At 38.7% G+C, this 14,079-nt stretch overlaps 1 protein-coding gene across 3 annotated transcripts in view; it reads right to left on the reverse strand.

The window, feature by feature from the left end:
* Positions 1 to 14,079, reverse strand: part of PELI1 (pellino E3 ubiquitin protein ligase 1) — a 95,243-nt gene that overhangs the window by 41,712 nt on the left and 39,452 nt on the right. Inside the window, exon 1 of one of the 3 annotated variants that reach the window (XM_068564829.1) lies at positions 8,626 to 8,932. The exons of 1 other annotated variant lie outside the window; for it this stretch is intronic. The gene's annotated coding sequence lies outside the window, so the exon portion shown is untranslated. Of the gene's footprint in view, positions 1 to 8,625; positions 8,933 to 14,079 lie in introns of those variants that run through there. One more of the 3 variants, XM_068564827.1, reaches the window with a different exon arrangement.

A 14,079-nucleotide genomic window follows, 5' to 3' on the forward strand; every position in this document is an offset into this window, starting at 1 on the left:
AGTATGGTAGTGAGAGACAATTCGAAGAAAAATCCATTATGTTAACTGCAGTCTAAAATTAAAGAAAATCAGCTTTGAGTGTTTCCAGTACATGCAGTTCATTAAATCTGGCATAAATCCCCAGAAACATGAAGTACTGTGGATAGTATCTGCCAAGAACCAGGAATACAACACTAAGGTTTTGAAGAACCACACACCTCCAATTGTTTTCGTTTATTGTTACAAAATAAAATTAAATTTAATTGTGCCTTCTGAAGATTAAGCCAACTGACATGTTGTTGAACACTACAACTAGCAAAAAATCAGGGCCACTCACCTCATATTTCATTCTATGGAAGGAAGAAGTTATAAATGACTTCACCATATTACTGATCTTTTTCTACTTTCCTCTCGACTGTCAAAAAGCAGCTCAACATGAGTCTAGACACAGTTTTTCCCCAAGGCCATTTATGATTAACTATTATTACAGTGATGATGAAGTCCCTGATTGTTTGACATTTTCAGAAAAGACAACAACATACACCAAGAGCTGAAAACAGCTTTTGAAATTCCACTAGGCTAGTTTAAGTATAGATTCTGGCTAGATGCAGGATTAACTTATAAGGCTTTCAAATCAATGAGTTTATTACTATTTCCTACATTACTGAGTTCAAAAAGTATTCCATCCTATAGGTCAGTTAGTGCCAGCTAATGCAATATACCATCCCTCAACCAGAATACACACCAAAAACAGCACAAGATAAAAAGAAGCTAAGCACATAAGACACAAATAGGGAAAGTGTTATACTTGCCATCTACATGTCACTTCTTTTAGGTCCTTAATTCATTCCAAGCCCTCTTTATTAATATAAAAAATGGCAGACAAATGTAGAAAACACTGTATAAGAGCAATGGGCACTACTAAAGCTGGCGAAGGAAGATAAACAGAGCCAGTGAGAGTGATGGAGAGATGAGCATGAGAGAGAGATGAAGTGAGAGAGGCAGGGATGTGGAATATGAGTATTTGCAATGCACAAGGTGAAAGGAATAACCTAGAACCTGATGCTGCAACCATCTATAGAGCTTAAGTAATAGACTGAATTTCCATATAATTCTTAACTACTGTTAATCATCATCATCAATTCCAAGATGAAGTACAGGCTTTATCATGGTCATAATGTTTAAGTCAACATGAAATATAACATGTGCCTTTTGCAAAGCAACTTTTTTTCTTAAAATAGAAGGTGTATTATCATTACTATTCTCTACTTCATTTATAAGTTTGAGTCTTAGCTCATTAGGTCACGGACACTTAAATAGATTCAAGTTACAAGAATTATCTATCCATGGTCATGTTTACTATTTTGTGAGAACCAATTTTTTTCTTTCCTTCCTTCTCTTGCTCCCTCCCCTCTCTCTCTTTCTCTTCCTCCTCCCTCAGAAGTTATTTATTCCACAAAAATGGAAATGAAAAACAGATTCATAATCCTACCACCAAATCAAAAGACTGAAAGCTATTTCTAAAACGAGCCACACATAAGTACAGTCACCGCCTTAGAATTTCAAAGTCCTTTCTGAAAAACTACCACCACTTTTATTTTACAGATGAACCAAAGATAGCTTTTAAAAGACTTTCAGAGTTAGTGGAAAGCCCAGATATTAAACATGGGCTCTGTGTTCCATGCTCATAGGTTAGTGTTTAAAACGCATTAAATAATCCAGCCTAGCAGCTCAATCCTAATAGTATGTGCAGTATATGAAGAAAGGGTTTGGCTATCTACCTATCTATCTATCCACCAAAGGGACAAAAACTCTTGAGTGAATTAAAGAACTAGATTCCTAACAATTTTCTGAAAAATAGGAAGCTTTGTTAAAGTATTCCTTATACAGTTATATACTTACATGCTTAGTGGTCACTTTTTGCAATCTATTATATAATAACATTTCACAAATTCTACTTAATCCCATTATATTCTACACATTATTGGTTAAAGAAAATATTGTGCCTTCCCGTTACGCATAATTAACTAGAAAAAGGATGTCTTCTTTATTCAGTGTTATCAGTAGAGTAAAAATCACTGAAATATTTTTAGTTTCTCAGGTTGGAAAACTTATTCTTATAAAAAAAAATGAACTAGTATAAAAATATTCAAAACTAGTAATCTCTACATGTATATTGCCCTTTAAGTAGATTTTAAAAACCCATATTTATGGAGGGCTTTTTCTGGGGGTGGGGCTTCCAAACATTTGGAGGATGAGGACTGATTTTTCGATAATTTTAATAAAGATTTAAAAAGAGGGACTTTCCTGGTGGCGCAGTGGTTAAGAACCTGCCTGCCAATGCAGGGGACACAGGTTCGAGCCCTGGTCCGGGAAGATCCCACATGCCGCGGAGCAACTAAGCCCGTGCGCCACAACTAATGAGCCTGCGGGCCACGACTACTGAGCCTGCGTGCTGCAACTACTGAAGCCTGCGAGCCTAGAGCCCGTGCTCTGCAACGAGAAGCCACCACAGTAAGAAGCCCACGCACCGCAACGAAGAGTAGCCCCCACTCACCGCAACCAGAGAAAGCCCGCGCGCAGCAACGGAGACCTAACGCAGCCAAAAATAAAATAAATAAATTTATTATAAAAAAAAAAAGATTTAAAAAGAGTTCTTTATGGGAAATCAGCATGTTCTTGAAAAAATTACTAATCTGAGATTTGAAGCATGAATACAAGAAGACTTGAAAGCCAGATTCCTAACACTAAACGTGTGCTAGTCTTTCAATTCCCAAGTGTATGCCATTGCAACAAGAAAGTTATACAATTTCATTACAACGATGAATGCCATCTCTTCAGTCTTGGATGCATGACACAAATGAAACTTATCAGCAATGACTGTTTTGAATACTTTAGAAATATGCATTGTCTTGTATGTATATGTTATGTGTTTTAATGTATGAGACAGAACTTAAATATCCAAATGAGTATAGTCTCTTCCATATTAGTCACTCTCACAGGTTATATCCTTACTTTAAATGATGCTACAATTGTCCAGAACATTATTAAAATTCCTCTTTAGTCTATGGGTGGATCTGATTTTCAGAAACAGTAATGGCCTTCTCAGAGTAGATCTGACATTTACAAACAGCCTGAAGTTATTTCCTATTTTCTTTCTGTCAAAATCCTTTCTGAGTCATATCTGATAAATAAGGTATCATGTGGCTAATACCCCCCTTTTCCTTAAAAACAAGGCGGAAATAGAAAGTAATGAGCTCTGTTCATGTGTGGCTCTTAAACTGGCTTAGAAGGCAATAAAAAAAAAAAAAAAGAACCAAAAAAATTTGAGTAATGCTAGTATTGTTGAAATAAGTGTAGAGCTTCCAGGGGGACTAAACTAGACTTATTTTAGATAAGTGTATAAAATAAATATCCTTACTTTAAAGGAAGGATGGACAACCAAGTCCTATACCATCTGGTCTCCTCTACCCTTCCTTTATATTTCTGACTATCCCCTGCTATTCTCTCTCACTCTAACCCAGACACACTGGTTTTCTTGTAATTTCTTGCATTCCAATCAAGCTCCAATCTCAGGGTCACTGTACTCACTGTTCCCTCCACCTGGAATGTCCTGCCCCAAGATTACCTGCAAGGCTTACTCCCTCACCTCCTTCAGGTCTTTACTCAAATAACTATCACCTTCTCACTCCCATCCCATACTAACATCCCACATATTCCCTCTTCCCCCTTTCTGCTTTATTTGTGTGTGTAAAACTGTTAATTATGGAAATTTTCAAACATACACAAAAGAAGAGAGAATATAAGAAATCTCATGTATCCATTATCTAGTTTCAAAAATTTTTCGATATATGGCCAATATTGTTTCATCTATGCTCCTCTCCCCTGCAAATTATTTTAAAGTAAAAAAAATCCAGATATATTTTAATTCATAAATATACCTCCAAAAGGTAAGGACTCTTGTTTTAAAACCATAAAACATTACTACACCCTAAAAAATTGACAATTCCTTTTTATTAAATACCCATCAATGTCCAAATTTCCCAAATTTTTCATCAATGTCCTTTTACAGTTAGTTTGCTCAAAGCAGGATCTAAGGTCCACATAATACATTTGGTGGATATGCCCCTTTAGTTGCTTTTAATCTTATATCCGCCCCCCCATTTCTTATTATTTATTTTTTAAAGAAACCAGGTCATTTGTCATTAAAACACAAAATATTTTACCTTTTTATTGTCTGTGTCTTGTTATTAGAATGTAAATACCATAAGGCAGAGATTTTAGTCTGTGTGATATCAGCATCTAGACCAGTGTCTGACACATAAAAGGCATCCAATAAGTACAAAATGAGTATTTGGCATTCATGCCAAAAGCCCACCGCCCACCCAACTGCAGAAATTGCTGATCACAGCACTCGCTCCTGCTGAGTCTGAACCGGGACTCCCAATTTTCTAAACATAACACTCCAGGCAATCACCACCAGGCAATCAGATTTGGTACCCAAGATGAAATCTACTGGCTATATCCCTGCTTTAGCCCCCTTCAAAGTAAGTATACTTCTATCTCTAAAACAGATTCAACATACCTTGTATTTGGAAATTCAGCTGAAGCTTAGCATAATAAATTACTGACTGTATTTCTTGCCAAGTATGTTTAAACATTTCTTAGCTCATTTTAGACAATTTAGGGGAAAAAGCAAATTGCAGCCAAAAAATTAATAGAAAAAGAAACTGCAGAACATGGTGGGAAACTGGGGGGTACTACATATTTTTAGAACTAGCAACATCCCAAGAGGTTCATTTATAAAATAAAAATCAGCAATAAATTCTTTGAAAAGGAAGTAAATTACATGTGTACTCAATTAAAAACTTTTAACTACATGAATGGTCACGATTAACTGAGGGATGACAAACATCAGAATTTTCCCACAGGCACCAGCAACATATTCTATTTTTCTGTAAATGGTATTTTGAGGTGTAAAAAAGCATTACAGGCGTGACAAAAGGAGTAACATGTAGAACTCTACTTCTCTGAAACGGAGTTTATTGTGGCAAAAAACCTAAAACATCATGTACAACATTCTGAAAAAATAATCAGGTGTTCTTAGACTCATCTGCAATTCAGTTCTCTTAAATCACCTGATGAAGCTCTTTTCCTCTTTATTTCTGAAGGAAGCTATGCTAATTGAAGGGCTCCAATCACATGTTCATCAGTTACTTCTATTTAAAAAGAAAAAAAGCAGAAATTCTCTGACTCAGGAAATCTTGTGCTTTCTCTTTATTACTTGTAAATTCATTCAGCAAAGACAAAAACTACGTAGGACCTACTAAGTGCAATTATTTTGAGCCTTTGGAAGGAACAATTATTAGAAGGGATCTTTCAAGAGAACATAAAAAAAGCTAGTGGTACAACTTGAAATTATATCTAGTTCTTTCAGTGTCCAATTTTTCTTGTTTTGAGGTTCCCACACATTAGTCTGGGGAAAATGTTCTCTGGCAGAGGTCAAACTTAAAGAAAAACAATAAATCTCCACTACCACATGTGTAAAAAAAAACTCCAACAACCCAAATCCCTTGAAAAAATGCTTTCCATTTACTTTTCCTGTGTGATATATTTAGAGAGAATCATGAAAAGATGGCTAGAGATCTATAAACAGAAAATGCTAAGTGGAATTCACTGTTCACAGACTTTAGCTAGAATTTTGTCCCTTATACAATGTTGTCAGGAATCTGTAATATTGTACTCTATAAAAACATCTTCACCAGGTTTCCTTCATTCTACTGATTTTCTTCTTTCTACTGGCTTTTAAATTTGTTTTATTCTCCTCAATTAAAAGACACAAATGTAACTTTATGAAATCAGATGATTTTTCCAAAGAAACTCCTAGAACCATCTCTCAGTGCCATCATGTGTTTGTCATTATGTTTTCATATATACAGTTAAAACAGATGAAATAATCCATATAAGCCTTTCTGATTTAACAAATATGAGAATAGGTCTATATTGATACGCCATGGTAAGATGTATGTATGCAAGAATGTTAGGATAGTTTTCAATTCTACCTCCTCCAGCTTAAAATCTCTATCAGTTACAGAAGCTTCTGTCTGAAAACAATTGTTCACAGAGCAGGACTACTATAGTCCTTATCATCTGACCTACTGGACAACCACAATAAGGCATATTCTGAATTGACAGAACTCTTCACATACAAGTGGCATTTTGACAACCTGAAAGGAAGCTGAAACAAAGACAAAGCCAAACACACTCAGGCTTCCCCTTGAAACTTGGCTCAGTAGCTCAGCAGTACTAGACTCAGTTCCCTGCTCTGTACTTTTCACTCATTTCCTTTAAGGGGTCCCAAAGAAACTAGGAAACCTGCAATGCCAGCCTTTGACAGTCAACACTAACTTCTGTCTTTGGACTCCAGTGACTGAGCAGACATTGCGTTAGTAACTACCTTAAAGTACAAATGCCTCTGGCAAATCTGGTTTGTAAACGCTACAGAAAAAGTTCAACATAACCAACTGTAAGGTCACCTAAATGAAAATTTTAAGGAGAGCACAGATTTCCGCCCCCCCTCCCCCAAATCCGCCACTAAGGCACAATTCCCAGATCACTTTTTTTTCAAGTCAATAAATACTACTATTATTACATTACAGCACTTCTATAATATTAATAAAAACCTAGGTGGCAGTTTTCTCTTTAAAAGTCTTAAATTTATTAGATGCGTATTATAACCACTTCACTACATACAATTTTCCATACACTTAACTGTATGTTCCTAACAACTTATTTTTCAATTTTTTAAACTCAAGATCTCTTTCAACATACTACAGAAAAGGGACAGGTTAGAGGATTGGGGGAAAAAATATTAAAATAACAAATGTCTTTTTCTTTTCTGATGGGACCACCAGAATCTAAAATCTGGGGGCAACTATAAAATACAAAATTAAATTCAAGAGAATTTAGGGTAAGAGAAAGTACTGTTACTACAGTTCTGATCATTATTCATCTCAGGAAATAACTAGTAGAAATGATGCTTGATTTAAATTTTTAGTTACCTTCCAGTTTGGTTCAACTACCAAAATAAACAAACTTGTCCTCAGAATTATGTATTTTCCTCCAGAAGAGGTTTTTGATGTGAATAAAAAACATATGGAATTCATATGCTGTATTTGTACAAGAAGGACAATGTTTTGAAAGATATAAATCTGATCACACCGAGAAAACATTTTCTCTGTTAGCTACAAAGAAAACGTCATAAACTGAAACCGAAGAACTGGAGAAACTGAACCTTCTCCACAATTCAAAAATTTAAATTCACACTACTATGCAAACTAAACAACAACAACAACAACATTCTTACGATTCTGCTCAGCTATAAAAGTAACACATATTCAATGTAGAAAAAGACAAAGCCATTTCAAAAACAAAAGATCAGCTGCTAAGAAAACAAAATAACATTTTGCAGAGTAAGAGAAGTACACAGTCTTTGAACCAAAACAAACAGATGACCGTTTCGTACACTTAAAGCGTCAGTTCTTAGCACAACGAGCGCCTTATGGATGAAGTGCTCACTCAATTATCTGATGACTAAACGATGGGAAGGTTGTTGGTGCTATTAAAACCAAGACATTTCCTTGCACGTAGTGACTAAAATCTGCCTACATTAAAAAAATCTCTGCCCTCCCTCCCCCAACCCCCATCCCCCATCACTGCTCTCCCGCCTTGTAAGAGACCTGCATGTACAAAAATAAAAGTAGATGGGTGAGGTGAGTTTGTGATGTACAGTATTTTCCCCACTCGGAGCATTTTTCAAGACTCTTTTGAGGTTTTAAGATTCAAACACTATGTAAGAAGAGTTATTGTTTTAACTACCTAACAATCACCCCGACTTCTTTTAGACTTTAGTTAGCCTGTAAGTAAAATGAGCATCTTTAACTTTTCCACGGGGCACTGAAGAACGAGTTCTTACTCACAGATGCTTTCAGGTCCTCAGACACCAGGTGCGGTGGAACAGCAAGCGTATCCATCAATTAGAGAGCTCTTCTGGACCTCAGTTTACCCACTTACAGGCTTATTAACGTGTTTCGTAGGGGCCCCGGAGGCGTAATTAATTAGTGTTTTTAAGTGCTCTGAGATCCAGAGATGAAAGAAAACGCGAAGGACACGCAAAGATGATGGCAATAATCGTTAACAATAAAAAGAATGACTAACTTGGAAGTCTGTATTATGTAAGGAAGGAAGAAGTTATCAGATTCGCAGAAACAAAAGCCCACAACCCCCTTTGTTTCTCTTTTTTCCATCTTGCTCCCCGCCCCCGCGTAGCTCCCCTCCAGCAGCTGGCGGCCCGGCGCCGGGCGTAGGGCGCGGGGCTCGGACTTGGCCGCCGAGCGCCCGCACTCAGGCGGAGGGGGAGGGGGCGCCCGCCAGCTCCTGACAAAGGCGCTTCCTCCTGCGAGAGCGCGGGATGCAGACGCCGCAAACTCCTCTCCCGGCCGCCTCCGGCGCGGGGGCGCGCAGGCGGGCGGGGAGAGCCGGCCGGCCGCCGGGGGAAGCCGCCGAGGAAGTTGCGCGCCTGCCTGGCCCGCATCCCTCGGTGGCCCCGCCGCGACCCCTCCCACGGCACGCCGCGGCCACACTCACCGGACAATTGCTGGTGGCCGGAATCCCAGCACGGCCCCGAGACCCGGAGCGAGGGGGGTGAAGGGTGCGTGCGCGAGGAGCACGAGCAGACAGCCCGGCGTTCCACCGCAGCCTTCCTCGCCTGCCGGCCGAGCCCGGCGAGAGAAAGTTGGCCGCAGAGCCGAGCGCTGGAGAAGCCGCGGGCGGAGGGAAAGCCGTGGGGTCCGCTTTGTGATGCGCTCCCGGAGGGCTCGAGGCAAATCCGAACGCGCGGCGCGGCTTCTGCTGCTGCTGGAGGCGGCGGCGGCGGCACCCCCCGACGGTTCCTCCGCCTCACACCGCCTCTGGGTCACTGACACACTCTCGGAGGGAGGGGAGGGGACTAGCTGGAGGGCGGGGCCGGAGGGAGGGGACGGGGGCAGGGCCACAGCGGGAGGCGGTGCCGCGGCGCCGAGTGGTCTCTTGGGAGTTGTAGTTCTCTGAAGAAAAAAGGTGTACCTTGGTGAGGACGTTTCCGGGCTCGCTCTGCACTGCGCATGCTCGAGGGGAGAGGCTCGGCCCCACTGTTACTATGCTCACCGACACACTAAGGAAGGGAACGTGTTCAGCGCTGCTCCTGGCTGAACAAGGCCCTCCTTGTATTATGGTGCTGTTAGGGATCCCGCTCTTTGCTAGTCCTTCTTACTTCACTCCACCTCCAACTCCTACCCTCACCACTCATAAGTGCCCAGTGAAATCTGACTTCCTCACCATATCTCGGTCTTCCCTGCTGCTTAATTTTATCCCATAAATTCGGAATCACGAATAACCATTTCCCTCCCTTCCCTCAGGCGAATCCTCTCTGCCTTAAATTCAAGGTTTTCTTTGCTTGTTTTTGTTTTTTTTAACCTAAGACTTGTAGAAAGGTAGTTGCTTCCAATAACTTAACAGTTAATTAGGTTATAAAACGGTTAGGAACGTTGCCACTGTCAGATTCTGGTAGTTCATCTCTTCGCTCAATTAGTCACATCTAACTTTAAGGCCAGTAAAGGTAAAGCTCGGGATTAAGATCGCTGTATCTTACTTGATCAGTGCAAAATAATCCAGATTTCTAAAATTTTAAGGCCTACAATTTTTAAGAAATACTAATTTCATAAAGTATAAGTTCAAAAGATAAGTGGAAATTTGAACATTGTTTACGGTGTATACATTGGCCAACTTTCATTTGGCAATAAGAGAAATCTGAACCAAGGTCTGAGTATGCTGTTGGGCTCCTCAGCTAAGTCGACACCCACACAGGGCACCCAGGTGTGAATAGGTGGTGGAGGAGAGTGGTGAAAGGCAGGACATGTTACTGGATCTCCAGAGGACTATAGGCAACCTGTCCCAAGCTCTCTTGTTTTCCTTCTCTGCCTACCTAGAGCCCCATGTTCTGGAAGAAAAAGATTAATGCTTAGAAATCAGAAACACAGGAAAAGTTAAGGTTTTCAGATAGAGAGTTTCGAGATCAAGTATCCTTATGTTTGCAGACCACATAATTATTCATTCAAAAAACATTTATTGAGTATACTATGTCTCAGGCACTTTATTAGTTCCCAGAAATAGAAATACAGGAATGTAAAAGAAGGATTTATTGTTTTCAAAGTGCTTACTGTGCAGAGGAGGAGCCAGGTAAATAAACAAACTCAGTGTGATAAATACTTTAGTAGGAAAGTACACTAGGTGCCTTGACACACAGTTACCCCAGACTCAGGCAGGGTCAGGAAATGCTTCAAAGAACATTTAAACTTGAGGATGACTAGGAATTAGTGTGTTTGTGTGCTTTGGTGGAGGAAGGAGAAGGGACAAGTGAGTGAGAGCATTGGGAGCATAGGTTAGGGTTACGGTTAGGGCAGCGAGAGTAAAGTGCTAGAGGCGTGAGATCAAAGAGTAGTTTGGTTCAGCAAAGAGTTCAGCATTGCCTGTGGTAGGATGGGATTGAAGGGAGTGGCAAAAGGAGACACGAGAAGGTAAAGGAGACAGATCATGAAGAATCTTGTACAATATGCAAAGAATGTAGAGTCTTTTCTAGAAGCAAGGGAAAGCCATGCCAGGATTGGACGCAGATGAAATTTTGGTAAGGTATACATTTTAGAAATGCATTTTATGCACTTAAAAAAGATGAGAGCCTGAACTGGCACTGGCAGTGGCAGGAGACAGAACTGAGGGAAATCAGACACTATTCAAGGAATAGAATTACTAGAACCTAGTGAGTAAATTGCCTGTGTCTGGGGGTGAAGGGTGAAGGAAAGTTATCAATTATGATGCTTTGGGTTGCAAGCAGCAAAAATCTCAACTCTAACTGGCTTAACCAATAAACCAATATTGACCTGTCTAGATAGAAAGTCCAGTGAAAAGATGGGCTACAGGGCTGAATGATTCAACAGCTCAGTGATGTCATTAAGGACACGTTTCTTTCTTGTTTCACTGCTTTTCTTTCCTTAGTATTGGCTTTACAGTTGCCAACAATTCTTATGGCTGTGAGTTTCATCATCTAGGTCCAAGAAGAGAAGAAGAGCGAGTATTTATGAAAACTCTTTTAGAAAGGAGAGAAAACTTTCCCAGAAGCCTCAAGAATTGATTCATGGTGGCCAGGGGATGGCATGAGGCTAGTTATATTAGGATAAAGACATATGCCCTGCCTCTAGGTCCAAAGCTGTGATGAGAAGGTGTGGATATCCCAATGAAAACTGAGGTGATTACCTAGAAAAAGAAGAATGGAGGCTGAGAAGGAGAGAACCACAATACCTACTACAAGGAAGGAGAAAGATGATGACTCACAGATGTTTGGCTTATATGATTATGAGCTAGTGATGCCATTCACTGAGTTAGGGAATACAAGACATTGAGCAGATTTTGAGGAGTTCATTTTGAGAATTTGACGAGTTCATTTTGAGAATTTGACGAGTTCATTTTGGATATGCTGAGTTTGAGATGGCTCTGAATCTAGGTGGAGAAGTGGAGTGGGCAGTTATATATATGAATCTAGTGCTCTGAAGAGAAATCTGGACAGCAGAAGATATAATCGGAGTATACCATCATATAGATGGTAACTGAAATTTTGGGAGCAGATGAGATCAGCCAGGGAGAGAATGCACAGCAGAAAAGGAGGAGCCAATAATAGCATCAAGGTATCTTCATGCTCTTCCTGCCTACGTCTTAAGTGCTGGGAACATCAGCACTTAAAGAGTAGGCAGGAAGAGCATGAAGATGCGTTGGAACTAGCAAGAGAACTAGGACATATTACAAAGTAGGAAAATGTAATCTATTACATTTTCAGGAAAAAAAGTCAATAAACAAAGCCAAAAATGACAGAGATGGTAGAATTAGCAGTCAAAATATTAAAACAATTATTATAAATATGTTCTATATGCTGAAAGAGAGAAATTAAAGACATAAAAATGGAATTTCTAGAGATTAAAATTGCAACTTCTTAAATAAAATTTTCACTGGATCAGATTAACACTCAGAAGCAGATTAGGCACTCATAAGAAAAGATGAGTAAACTTGAAGACATAGTAGAATCTAGCCAAAATAAAGCACACGAAGAACAAAAACCAAAAAAAAAGAAAAAGAAAAAACCAGAGAGCCTTGGTGATCTGTGGGATAATACCAAATATTCTAATATATGTGTAACTGGAGTTCCAGATGAGAGGAGGGTGAGAGGGGTGATAGAAAAATTATTAGTAATATGGCTGAAAGTATTTTCAAATTTGATGAAAATTATAAATCCAGAGACTCAAGAAGCTCAGTAAGCCCTCAGCAGGATAAACACACACATTCCCACATGCTCACAAAAACCACTGCAAAAGACATCATTAAATTGTTGAAAACTAGTGATAAGAAAAGATTAAAAGCAGCTGGTGGAAAAAAAGGTAGGTTATGTATAAGGAAACAAAGACAAAAATTCAGTAAACTTCTAATTAGAAACTATGCAAGTCAGAAGACAATGAAAGGGCATTTTTAAAGTGCTGAAAGAAAAAAAAGTCTGTCACATAGAATCCTATATTTAGAGAAGATATCTTTCAAAAATGAAGGCTAAAGAAAACAAAAGCTGAGAGAATGTTGCCAGCAGAACTGCATTACAAGAAATGTTAAAGCAATTTCTTTGGCATAAAAAACCAAAACCACATGGAAACTTGGATTTATGCTAAAGAATGAAAAGTGCCAGAAATGATAACTACATGAGTTAATATAAAAGACTTTCCCCTCATTTAAAAAAATTTAAAAAGATAATTGACTATTTAAAGCAAAAATTATAACATATAAGTAGAAGTAAAATGCTTGACCACAATAACTATTTGAACTCAAAGGATGGAAGCAGGAAATGGAATTATATTGTTAGAATTTACATTATACTATTATTTGAAGGTAAATTGTGATAAATTAAAAATGCATATTCTAAACCTTAAAACAGCCCTCAAAAATAAAACAATCAGGTATAGCTAATAATAAACAGGTATAGATAATAACAGGTATAGCTAATAAAAACAGAAATATAGACGAAATCTGTGTCCCTAATGACCATGGAACTGACATACAGCTCTGGACTTTTCACCTCCTGACTTCTTTTAAGTGAAAGAGAAATAAACTTCTGTCTTGTTTAAAGGCATATTTATTTTGTAGTCTGTGCTATGTACAGCTGAACCTAATCAGAATAGTCACAAGCCTAAAAGTAGTTTCATCAAGTGTATTTCCCAGAATCAGGCAGACCCGCACATTGCCCAGAATTTGGCCACATGGCCAATAACTTCAACACATGTTCTGGAGTTCATAATTGTCACTATAATTCCAAGGATAGTTCATCTTTTGTATGAACATCAATTACTATTAATTCAATCAGTTTTTCTTGAAGGAGAAGATACATGTAAATTGCTTAGCGTAGTCCTTGGAATATAGTAAATGCTCAGTCAATATATGTTACTTTAAAACAGATCCACAATAATAAGATAGATGTACCTTAGACATATGGTGGGGTTTGTGCTCCAAAGTTAGGTGTAGAAAATCAAGGTGGCATTCACTTATATACCAAAATCTGTGAATCTCTTTTTGAAATTGCATCCACCACACAGTTCTGTATAGTGCTTCAAAATCTGCAGTCCTTTGAACAGAGGACAGCTCAGTCATGGAAAGTGAGTGCACCTCTGATTACCATCTACTCAGTCCACATATCTAGTTTAATACCTTCATTTCGTTGACCAAAGTAGCTAATCTTTTGTTGTCTATCTGCAATTTCAAATTTGGTATATTCAGATATCTAGCCATTTCAGTCAGAAAGTGAATCCTAAGGGACTAACAAGTTGGATTATTTCTATCCCTTAAATTCTAAAAAGTTTTTCATCTTGGGAAGTTGCTCAGTAAATTTCAGCATTTCCTCTACCGTATAACTATGTAAAAATCAACTAAATCTATGTTTCTACTCTCCCCCAAGCAAATAAAAATGGTATTTAGGATATG

This window comes from Eschrichtius robustus, chromosome 15 (assembly GCF_028021215.1).
Source record: "Eschrichtius robustus isolate mEscRob2 chromosome 15, mEscRob2.pri, whole genome shotgun sequence".
Classification (NCBI taxonomy): Eukaryota; Metazoa; Chordata; class Mammalia; order Artiodactyla; family Eschrichtiidae; genus Eschrichtius; species Eschrichtius robustus.